This window comes from Pinus tabuliformis, chromosome 6 (assembly GCF_031772625.1).
Source record: "Pinus tabuliformis cultivar Carrire ecotype Pingquan chromosome 6, CPIR1, whole genome shotgun sequence".
NCBI classification, from domain to species: Eukaryota; Viridiplantae; Streptophyta; class Pinopsida; order Pinales; family Pinaceae; genus Pinus; species Pinus tabuliformis.
The window spans coordinates 1,487,703,454-1,487,716,036 of NC_142292.1; the positions used below are offsets into that span (position 1 = coordinate 1,487,703,454).

At 35.4% G+C, this 12,583-nt stretch overlaps 1 pseudogene; it reads right to left on the reverse strand.

Annotated features, from left to right (window-relative positions):
* Positions 1-2,207: 2,207 nt before the first annotated feature.
* Positions 2,208-3,494, reverse strand: LOC149264265 (F-box/kelch-repeat protein At1g22040 pseudogene; annotated as a pseudogene).
* Between the last annotated feature and the right edge of the window lie 9,089 nt (positions 3,495-12,583).

Here is a 12,583-nt window from a genome sequence, read left to right on the forward strand (position 1 = left end):
TTGGGTAGCCAAACTACTCACCAAATACTCTATGCACTCCCCAATCCCCTAGACCCACTCTCATAATCTCTTGTTGGAGTCTCAACTACCATGATTACATCTCAATTAATGCTAAAATCAATTTGAATTCATCGAAAAATTGAACTTCCCCAATTATGGCTAATTAATTTAATTGAGACGTCTCCAAGTCTTTTCTCATGAAACTTTTTATGGGTTTTGGAGATCTTATGTTCCTTAGCCTTTTCTGGGTTTTGGAGATCTTGTGTTCCTTAGCCTCTTAGACATCATAGAGACTAGAACACATGTCCATTGCTACCATAATCTAACAACTTCTTGCTTAACAAGGGTAATTGGTAACAAGATCACAATCCCAACTATTTTAGCAGAGATGAAGAAGGAAAAAGATCATACTTGAACCAAAAAATATCCTTGAAAGAAGGATTAAGTAGTTATAAAATTAAGCAATTATTGAGTACCTCATCAAATGGAAGAACCTACCAATAGAAGATGTGATATGGGAAAATCAATTATTCATGCATAAAAAACAAAAGTTATTCATGTGTTGATTGTTTGATGGGAGTGACATGTTGAGTTGTAAGGCAAATCCACATGCTAAGCATAAAACCTCTTATTAAGCTTGTTATAGCCCTTTTTCCCACCTTATGTCAACAAGAGTAACCTAGTGTCGACCCTGTAAAGTTGTTGTTCTAAATTTGTTTCTCTTTCCCCTTGTTTGTAACCTTCTAGTAGCTTGTTTCTTCCACGGACCTATCATATTATCACCCATCACTTCATTACAATTATATAGTTCATCACTTGTTTAAATGCCAAAGTGAAGTATTGGGTGCTAAACCTTGAATCTTATGATTTACATCTGTCCTGACATAATATTTAAGGTACAATTGTCACGAAGCAATGAAGCTTTGAGAGCTTGGATGGGTCATTAAAATTGTAATTCTTCTTTTGAAATATATAATATTTGTTTTCCTTTACAAATGATAAACAATTGCATCTTTACATATGATACCCTTGAGAATGAATTTGGAAAACACCTTACACAACAAATTAGTATGAAATTATGCCTTTCAAAAAGTACATTGATCCATTTGCATAATGAACAATTTGATGAATGTATGGTTACTTGAAACAAGTGCATTCTTTAGACTTGGTGGGTTTGAAAGGGATTCTTTAGTGAAAGGAACTTAACACAGTGAATGCAATGAGGGGGCTGTTAATTCCTTTGGTGCTCAACATGGAGTTGATAACATTTATATACACTATTACTTAGTGTATAACAACAACACCACTCCTAAAACCATATATGAAGTCCCTTTTCTTTACCCTTTTCATTTCATAAAGACAAGCAAGGTCCAACATTTAACGTTGAAAGCAGGAAAACCAAACACATAACCTTTTATGCATAAAACTTACTTTTACTATGGACGTTTTATGCGGTGAAAGTTGGTATTTTGAGCTAAAATAAATTTATTCTTATAAACAAACCATACAAAACTAGCCAAAGAAAAGGTAAAACAAATACAATGTAGTACCGCATGATTACTTTACTATCAAATAGATAAGACATATCTACAGAGCATGTAATACAAAGATCGTTGATTCACAATGTCAATAGAACTGTTATAAGGAACATTTTTATTGGTCCCATCAAATTCCAGCATCAACTACCAGATCGAAATGGAAAATGTGTTATATATACATTCTGTTGTTATTTATGGCACAAGGAAACTTCCCTTCCAGCCCTTACCCATGCTTAGGTGCTATGGCTGCATAGAATTTTCATATTATGCATAAAATTATTGCCAGCAAAAACTATTGTTGACCATCATCTCTGAAAATAATATATTAAGATATCCATATAAGGTGTTGGCAGAAGAGTTGTACAATAGAATTTTCATATTATGCATAACATTATTGCCAGCAAAAACTATCGTTGACCATCATCTCTGAAAATAATATATTAAGATATCCATATAAGGTGTTGGCAGAAGAGTTGTACAATATTAATCAATTGTTTCAGTAAGAGATGTAAACTCTTAGAGAGACAAAGCAATGAGTGGTTGTGAAAAACGGGGTTTTGAGTTAAAAATAGCCCCATATAGTGAATCATGCTACCCTGAGCAGGTCTCCTTTCATGATATTTACAAAGTAACCACAACATGGAAGAAAAATAAATGTTAACCTTGGTCTTAGATCTGAAGGACCTGACAGCTAACTAGCTCAATAAAGCCAAAATGTCGACTAGCAATGCTCTTCCTATCAACCTCAGAATCAGAAATACTAGTAGAAGGATCGGAGGTCGATGACGATGAAGATGATGTAACTGCACCTTCGCTTGTGTCAGCCTGCAAAACAGCGACATTGTCGCTAATGTCTTTTGTAATAACATGAAGCTTTCCCAAGAATCCAGCTAGTAGGTAAGGTGACTCTGAATCTGTGTAATCTACGACAGGTACTTTCCTCAAAATGACTTTCCATGTATCTTCCTGGGGATCATACATTTTAATCTTACCGCTGTATAATGAACTAGAAGGATCCAACGCATACAAGTTACCATCCACCACAACGCTTAATTTTGTCCCTGCCTGCCTTGCAGGCCAACCATCTCCCATACCGTTTGGCATCTCCAGCCAAGAATCAGTAGCAGGATCATAGGCTTCACCACCAACATCTACAAAGAAAGGCCACAAATATAAGCTCTGTGGTACACATAGTTTTCCTCTAAATGCTTTCATTCTAGTAGCAATTGGTTTTAACATATCTGCCAAAAAAGTTGTGGGCAGAACTTGAGCTCGTGCAAATGGCATGTTTGGAATTTGGGTCCAGGTATTTGTAACAGGATCATAAACCTCTGCCTACTGAAGTGGAGTCAATCCACCTCTGCCCCTATTCAATCCACCCACCACATAAAGCTTGTTGTTCAGGAAAGCTGTTTTACAATAAGCCCTTGCAGTGGTCATAGGTGCGACTTCTGTCCATGCATTTTTTCGAGGATCATAACGCCAAACAGATTTGAGAGCAGATGCTTTAGCAAACCCTCCCAGAACATAGAGGCATCCATTAATGGCCCCTACGGCACAACCACAAAAAGTTGTTCTATCTAGAGAATCTTTCCGTCCAAACCAGCCCCTCACAAAACCTGTTAGCCTGTAACCCAATGTTCCCATTGCATTCCATAAACTCCATCCCGTAGCTTGATTGAATTCCTCCTCATATATAAAAGCCGGCATAGGTGGCAAGCTGTGCCATTTACCTGATAACGGATCCAAAGCATTCCAGATGAGCTTTTCCTCTTCGTCTTTCATCAAAATGTATAGTCATTCTTCAGAGAAACCGATCTCTTATCTTAATTCGAAATTCAACGGCCATAACGCTCCACCTTCACCTCGATCTCTGACATGTTTCTGCAGTTGCCGAAGATGAGAGAGAAACAATGGTTCCTTGAGTATGGCAAGCGCCACCTCGATCTCTGACATGTTTCTGCAGTTGCCGAAGATGAGAGAGAAACAATGGTTCCTTGAGTATGGCAAGCGCTGGGTAGTTTGATCCAACGGTAGCCATTATTCGAATCGTCTAACATCAAATCAGACGAACGATAATGATGACAACAAAGACCACAGGAAAGTTCATCTCAGAGGGAACGCCTTACGGCGTAATTATTATAGTTCACACATATTCTTTGAAAATGAAAAAATATAAAGCTTTTTAATAAATTTCACGAATCTACCTTTATGTGATATGTTTTTACTTTTATCACATATTAAAAAAAACGTAGTTTTACTTTATTTTAGTTAATGTGCCACTTGGAACGTGAAAGGGAGATGTCTCGCACTTTACGTGACATAATCACTTGCTTGTGTGCGACTAAAATGCTAAGTAGCATCGCGTAAATACCTTTATATTAATCACTGTCAAGTTGGGTTTCGATGTGTTTTATATGTTTCCGGAAAGTAGTTTTATAGGCTTTTTGAGTGGAGATGGATAGATTAGTTTAAAATAGTTAGAGAATTTTGTTGAAAGCGAGGCCAGATTTTGAAGACAAAACACGTCAGTAAAAGATTTTGGACAAGATTCCTGACAATACGTAATACTATTGCTCAAACTTATTTAATTGTTTCAAAATCACTAAACTAAGTCACATAAACTAATTTCCAATGAATAAAATATCACATAAACTAAGTCACATAAACTAATTTACAATGAATAAAATATCAAGTTTTGAAAGATTTACAATGAATATGATAACAAATTTTGAATTATTTAACATTGTTTTAATGATAATTTGAATGTGTTTTTCTAACTTCTTTTAAAAAATTATAATTTTATTTATTAGATATTAAATTAAATATAAAAATAATATAATTTTTTAATTGAATTTATATTACCTTTTTAATGTTATTATTTAGAGTGGGATTTCTAAATTAGAGATGGTTTCTATTGGAAAAAATAATAGTTATCAATATAAAATTTAAGAATATTTCAAATATTGCCCTCAAAATACTAAAATCATTAAAAAAAAATTAAGCTTTATTTATTTATATATAATATTAAAAAGATTTGTATTTTTTATTTGAAATTTCACAAAGATATAATAAACTTTTTGCTTAATTTTTAAAGTTCAGAAAAAATAATAAAAAGTAATGAATTGAGAGATTGTGTATTAACAGTTTTACATATTGGAATGTTCCTCCTCATAAAATGATAAGGCGGTAAAAAACCAAGTCTTTTATATTGGAATGTTCCTCCTCATAAAACGATAATGCAGTGAATAGATACATAGTGTATTTAATTTCCATTTAATTTCCATTTTTAATTTTCGTTTTGGAATCTTTTACACTTGGAAAATTAAATGGAAGTGAAGTGCCTTTCAGTAAAAGATCGAAAAGGCATTCATGTTCATAATCATAGATAGTGCAATGCATCCTCAAATCATCTAGCTCCAATTAGCATATGAGAGGGATCTCTGAGAATAATGTTGTCAAGAAAATGAAATATTGACCAACAAAACTAGTTAGGAAGGTGATATTGAAATGCACCACAAAAATTCATACTATCAAGTTTGAGAGGGGCACCATCCACTTATCCATAAATGAAGTAATCATTACAAGTTTGGAGTGATTGTTTCTATATTGTCTACTTCATTCCCTACTACATAGAAGGTCATCTATAACTTATGATGTGGAAAACACATGATATAACCTATGATGCGGAAGCTACCATTTGAGAGTCTAAACATTATTGTACCAAGATTACATCATGTAGCATTATATTGCCATCCATGCATGAAAAGTGTTGACCTTAATGAGCTGATGGCATCTCTTGCTGTGAGATTTCACACATATGTAACTTATGATGCAGAAAACACATGATAGAATCTATGATGTGGAAGCTACCATTTGAGAGTCTAAACATTATTGTACCAAGATTACATCATGTAGCATTATGTTGTCATCCATGCATGACAAGTGTTGACCATAATGACCTCATGGCATCTCTTGTTGTGAGATTTCTTGATTTGACTTAAACGCAACACTGCCTAATTTTCAATTCATCATCTCTCAAGTTTAGGGCTTTGGGTACAAGGTAAAACATAACTATGGAAAGTTATGCAAGCTCCACAATGATTTTTTTGGAAATTGAAGCCAAGCTGGTTTCTTAGGGAAAGAGTCTTGAGCAAATGTAATTGATTATTAACAATGGCCCACTCAAGACAATCCATGAGAAAGGATTTAATAAGGAACTCAATTTCAATCCTTGCAAGAGAGTGTAAAATTAATCTTTATGTTGTTGGAAGCATGCCCCAAGCCCTGGAAAAATAATAAATGCAGTTTCTTCAGGGGAAAAGAAATCCACAGTATCACCTAATACTCCTAGGATAAAACATATATCATAATATGTTTAACCTATTAAGTGAAGATGAAAATGAAAGTATATGGAAAATTTAAATAAAATATATTATTTAATATGTCTAAGCCAATATTTCTCCTATAATTATAAAGTTCAATTATATATATATATATGCTAGATTTTCTATTGTCTCAAAATAACTTCCATACAAAACGAGACTTCATTGTCAGATAAGAACACAGTTGTGGTTTGCCACAAGGGAAACTAGACTTACAAATAATGAGATCTATAGTTTATCATCCAAAACCATCCAAAATTTTTACTAGCCTTCATCTAATTTATTGACATACACTAGGACAGAAATACAAAATAACAATTTCCAATTATAGTTGGCTAAACATCTTCTAGAAGAAACTAACTTACTAAATGTAAAAAACATAAGCTAAATGGTTATGCGTGTTGGAGCTGGAGGCTTGAGGTCACATTGTAGATGACCTTCTATGTGTGCCATGTGAGAAATCAAGTTGGCTAAGAAACAATAGTGGTGGCATTAGACTCGTCACATTTCATTAAGGCATGCTATGATTTCATTTTCTTCCTCTCACTTTTCTTTAGGTACCCTATCCAGGAGCTTCTTCATTTTCCAATTTAAGTTGATGGAATTAAGGAATTAACTCAGTGTTACCCTGGTATGGCTAGGGTTAGACACGACTAAATAATTCAATTTAGATTTCAGAGTTGGAGTTGGCTTGGTAATAATTAGTGGTTAAATCTTCTAACTTGTCAAGTTCCTCTTAGATTTTAGGCAGAGTGGAGGAATGGAAGATAACCATAGCTATTTGAACTTTTTTTTTATTCCAAGATCTTCCTTCAGGGTCTCGACCTCCAAACCATTGGCGAGGGTGCATACGTTGATGGGGCGTAACACTAAAAGGAAAGGTAAACCCAAGGAAAGAAACCCCTTGTAAAGGGGAAGACCATTGAGGAAAATGGAAAGAAACCAAGACAAAGTCATAAGAAACTTCATGGTTTGCTTCAAGGCTAGCCTACGTATGGTATTATCTAACAATGGAAAAGGAGGGGCTTACAAAGGATCGCTCTAATAAAAGTCAATCAGCCATAAAACCGTGGGCATGCCAATTAGTTTCCTCACCATCGAGATGCTTTACAAACTGAAAACCAAATTCCACCATGCAAATATAAACAGGCTAAAAATGCTTCAAAGATTGGAAATACAAAGATTTATTGCATAAATGTCAGCCCGCCAGGCATTGAGCTACTGTAGGAAAGACATGCTTCTTCTCCAGATACCTCCCATTCTCGATTAGACCCCCGCTATGACCACTTCCAAAATCCAAGAGCTCACTACGACTACAATTACCTCCCAACTCCAAGCTAGAATTGTTGTCATAGAGTGTACCATAAAGGCCAACCTCTGGAGGAATATTACCTCCATGTACTAGAATGTCCACAATGCTAGCGACGTGGTGGAAATATCCCACCCATGGTTGGTAAACACCACTAAACTTGTAGAAAAACATGGGGCCATCACAAAAGGGTTAAGAGCTCACAATCTAAATGAGAGATGTCATCTTAATGCAAAGAGATGTGAAGATGATTTACATGTTTGAGTGCATGGTGTGAGATAGCCATCCCATTTCTCTCCTAAATGTGATGGGAAGTAACAAGGTGGCACATTTTTCTATCCATTGACATTGTTTACAACAATCTGATAAAATAAATAAAGAAATATATTATTATTAGCCAAACGCTTCCTATTTCAAGGTGGAAGGAGGTTTGTTGACTTTTTTTTATATAAAAAAAAATTGGATGAGTGATATTAAATCTCAGGCGAATATGCCCCAAATATATTTTGTCTGAGAGGCATGCCCTTGTCTCTACTGCATCCGGAGAATGAGGAGATGGTATAAAATGTTACATCTTATTTTTGTAATTGAGTTTTAGTAGGGTCGATCCCTCTCACCATCGGTAATGGGGTGGAAGAGGACATCGAAAGGGCATAAACACTCTTGGTTGATGGAAAACATGTAATATGAAATTTGAAAGTTGCATTATGTCGGTATCCTTTGGTATCAGATGTCCATGTGAAAGCAATGATAATGCATCATATAGGCGAGGCCAACATTGAAAGATTAGCAGGTCTTACGAAACATATTAGACTTTTGCTTCTGCTTTTACTATTTAACTACTCACATTTCTTATTCTCTTGTCTAAATCTACAACTGACTCGTTTTTGTATGTATGGTTGCTGGGGTTGATATTCTATCTTGTAATCTTGTGTTTTGAGGCTTTTTTGGTTGTGAATGTTTTTTTTTTGGGTTTATATTGTTATTATCATGGTGTAGCTGAAGATCAAGAAGACATGTTAGCCATGATTGAATATGATTATTTCAAATAATCACCATCTTTCAGTTGAAGCTACACATATATTATTTTTCACTATATGTGGAATGCGATGATGGATTAATAATCTCCCAAGTGTAAGTAGTGACTATTTTGTGTTGTGTGCTGATTAACAATTTTAAATTTTGATTGTAGATTTTTCTACAAATCATGCTCTGATACCATGTAGATTTTCCTATAGATTCATATCTCATATAATTTTCTAAAACATAAGACAACAATCTACTCTACTCTCAAATAGCAGAAACCAATGATCGATGAAAACAATAATCAGCAAGAGGAAGAACATCAATGACACATAACACAGTTGTTTCTCTTGAGAAAGCCACTGCTCAAAACCCCAACTATGTATTGCATTAATCAAAAATCTGAGTGATAATACAAAGTTTGTTCTCAGAAGAAAAATTCCACACGAGTATGATCATCTCTCTGATTCATAAGCTCGCATTGACCAACACTTAGCCAGTTTATGTTGTCCGTTGAGCCCGTATTTCCTTATGCAATTCCCAAGAGGATCAACCCATATTTAATTTGGAAACCATGCTTCCAAAACTGCACAATCCAAACTTAGGTCCATACCAGATGTCATGCATGATCTGTACAACTCGGAAAGTCATACAACTGATAGTACACTTTCCCTGCACTCTAGTCTCAACTGGGTCTTTCTCTGAACTGACATGTGTGAGTTTATCATGAGGGAATATTCAATTAGCTAGAGTAGCACTTGTGGATGCACTAATGCACCAACTCACTACTAATCCTCTATTAGTTCCACAAACAGTTAGAACTAGTTTAAGTGACCATAACTTAGTCAAACTGCGTTATCTAATTACAACTCAAATAAACTCATCCTGGACTCCAAAAATTTAGGGAGAACATATAAATGACTACATAAATACTTCCAACTTGAAATTCCTAGGCTAATTAAGTCAATTAAAGTTAATTAACTATTTACAAGCTACTATGATAATATAATTCGATTTTAATTCTTAGTTTAATTCAAGGACAAATTAAAGTGGAATTTCTTGTTGCCATTTCTCAACACTCCCTCCCTCTCAACAAGGAAGGGATTATCCGCTACCCCTATCCTGTCTCTATGAAACTCTAGTTTACATCTTGAAAATTCCTTTCTCAAAATGTCAACATCTTTCTCCTCCATGGGAACATACTCCAACAACATAATCTGCCTCAATATAAAATCTTGAAGATGATGATATTGGATATCAATATTCTTGGACCAATCATGAAAAAATGGATTTTCAGAGAGTTTGATACAACTTTGATTATCGCAATAAATCATGGTTCGATCCATTTGATGACCAAACAAACCAACCAAAATCTTCCTCATCCATATGGCCTCACATGCTTCCTAACTTGCAACCATGTACACTGCCTCTTTCAAACTAAGTGCAACCGATATCAGTTTTTTGTTGTACCAAGAAACTGTTGTTGACCCAATACTAAATATCCCTCCTAATGTGCTCTTCCTATCAGATGGACTCCCTTCCCAATCTACATTGGTGAAGCCTTGAAGCTTCACTCGCTTTGTCTGTTTGTACCACAACCCATAATTAGTAGTGCCCCTGAGGTATCTCAACACATGCTTTTCCGCTTTCCAATACAACTTGGTAGGCCTAACCATTGCTTGGCTAAGTTGTTTAACTACATAGCACATAGTCGGTCATGTGTTCACCAAATAAATGAGTGAACCCAAAATCTACTTGTTAATAGTAGCTTCCATTACTTCCCCCAAAATAAAGTTCTCCTTCCTCGAGTTACCTACTAGAGAAGTCTCAAAGGGTTTGACTCTCTTCATGCAGAACCTCCTGAGTATCTTAGTGTCATACTTTCCTTCAGACACAAATAATTCCCCATAACCCTGCCATAATCTTGTTATTATCAGTCAATTCTTCCTGTCACCAGTGATCAAATATGCCCTTACAAGCTTTTGTTAGGGGTCTCAAAGTTAAATTTTATCATTTAGTAGGTTTTCAACATAAAATTTAGTCACCGGCTAGTGTGTCTAGGTCTATTACTGCTCCTTCAAAGTTTTCATGATCCGGTAACTGCCATCGGTCAGTTGGATGTGACATCACTAAGAAGTCATCATCATCTTCTAATTCATGTCATCATGGTCTTCATTCATCTTAGTGTCACCATTAGTTCATTAGGGTTCGAGTGATCAAAACTATCATGTCATTCATAAAACCGAGAAATGAAGGAGTAGTGATAAGGTTTTGTTCAGAAGGTTCTATTCTCAAGTGTAATTCATTTCAAAGTGATGTAATAAGTTTATGTTCTAAAGCTACATATGAAAGTTCCAAGGTTACATAGTTTATTCTAAAACGAAATGAAAATGTATGGTGGGCCACCCTACCATTATGAAATTGATTTTAACAAGATATAAAGATCATTTCATTCCATCTCTCTCTCTTATATTCATTTCTAAAGACCTATCATTCACAAAATTAAATTTCCTAAGAATTTTTTAAGTCAAAAACACTCCCAAGGGCCATCTGAACTATTTTGTTGCATTTTATCAGTATTTCGCTGCGCTTTCTCAGAATTCACTATGTTTTCCAAATTTCGTTGCATTTTCTTAAGTGTTCGCTATGTTTTATTTGTTTTGGCCTATCACCTATTATGAAAGATTTTTTATAGCAGTTCAATTCTCCAGCAGTATTTTCCAGGTAAGTTGAACACTCTACACCTCGCCATAAGCTTGTTTCCTTTGTTTTCAAGTTGCCAAACCTATATTACTCCCTTTGCTGCGTTTTTCTCCATTTCCCTTGTTTTACACTAATTTAATTCTCCAAAGGAGAAATTCTACTCATTTTACCCCATTACACTTCCCAAAGGTTCCTTACACCCGTGCTCATCTCCATAAATTTTCCTACCCTTTTTCACCCTCCATCTTATCCCCTCATTCTAATCCCCTGTTTTCCTAGTTAAGGTTCCACTTGCTCATAGTAAATATGGAGGAGGAGAAGAAATCTTGTAACAAAGGAGGCCAAATCTTGAGATATGAAACATTAAACACTAAGGATCTGATGTCCTCCCAATTGTCCAAGTAGTGTTTTGAAAATGCAGAGTGTTTAGGGTTTTGTGAGCTAGTTCAAAGGGTCAAATACCATGCAAAATTGACCAATTTGTTTGCCACTCATTTGAGGATGGATAAGGTTATTATTGTAGATGTTACTTTCACTATTTCAATTGAGATCATAGCGGTAGCCATAGGGATACCCAAAAATGGAGAAAAATAGTGTAAGAATCAGGGCTTAGACCTGCAAAACTATCAACCTATCATCAAAGGCCTCTACAAACATACTATTAAGAAGGTTTTTCCTTTTGCACAAATCCTTGACAAATTTTCTCCATTGATGAAGGTTATAATGAGATAATTTACATGTGAAGGAAGATTCTCAAGATTGTACAAATACCATGTCATATTTCTCATGCATTTCACAGGGGTAAAGCCACTAAACCTAGCCTAGTACCTCTACAAAATTTTGGCTAAGATGTAAGAAAAGGTGCAGCATAGAAAGAGTGACCACGAAAAGAGCCTCTTCCACCATGCCCTCATCGAGGTTATTGTATTGCATTAGCTGACTCAAAAGAATATCAGTTGGGAAACTTTTCATTCAGTCAGATGTTTTATTGTTTTCTGCTAGTCAATCTGGAAGCACTAGTACATCATCAGCACCACCTAAGCATGTGAAAGGTAGCTTATCTAGAAAAATTGCAGTTGAGAGGATACCTAGGCTTGAAGTAACTCAGAAATATCAGAAAGGAATAAGTCTTGTGTTTACTCAACATCTTGTGGAAGGGGCCTGACGCCTAAATCTACCTCAGGCTGAGAAAGGTAGGTCTAGGGTAACATCAAACCACGCTTAACCTGGTAGCTAGCCCTACCAGGTTGGTAGAGGGCTCTCTCCTTGTCAATATCAAGAAAATATAATAAGTAAAGCTTGATATCACTAATATAAAGACCAATTTTAGGCTAGGTATATGCTTAGAGGAGTTTGATTGAGTTTTATATTGGTTTGTTGGATCAAAAGTGAAAGGCAATTTTGGATCCATGGAATGGACTCAGTCTTGCAGAGGGTTTTGTGGGGTGAGGTAGGAAAATGATTTAGTACTTTGAATTAAGTGAAATGGAGAGTCTTAAGACTAGTGAGGAGTTGGAGAGGGCATGAAAGTATCAGGAATCCTCTTCAAACAGTTGAAAACATGTATAGCTAAACAAAACCTAGTTAGAGCACTGCAACATCAATGATTTCTAGCTTTATCTTTG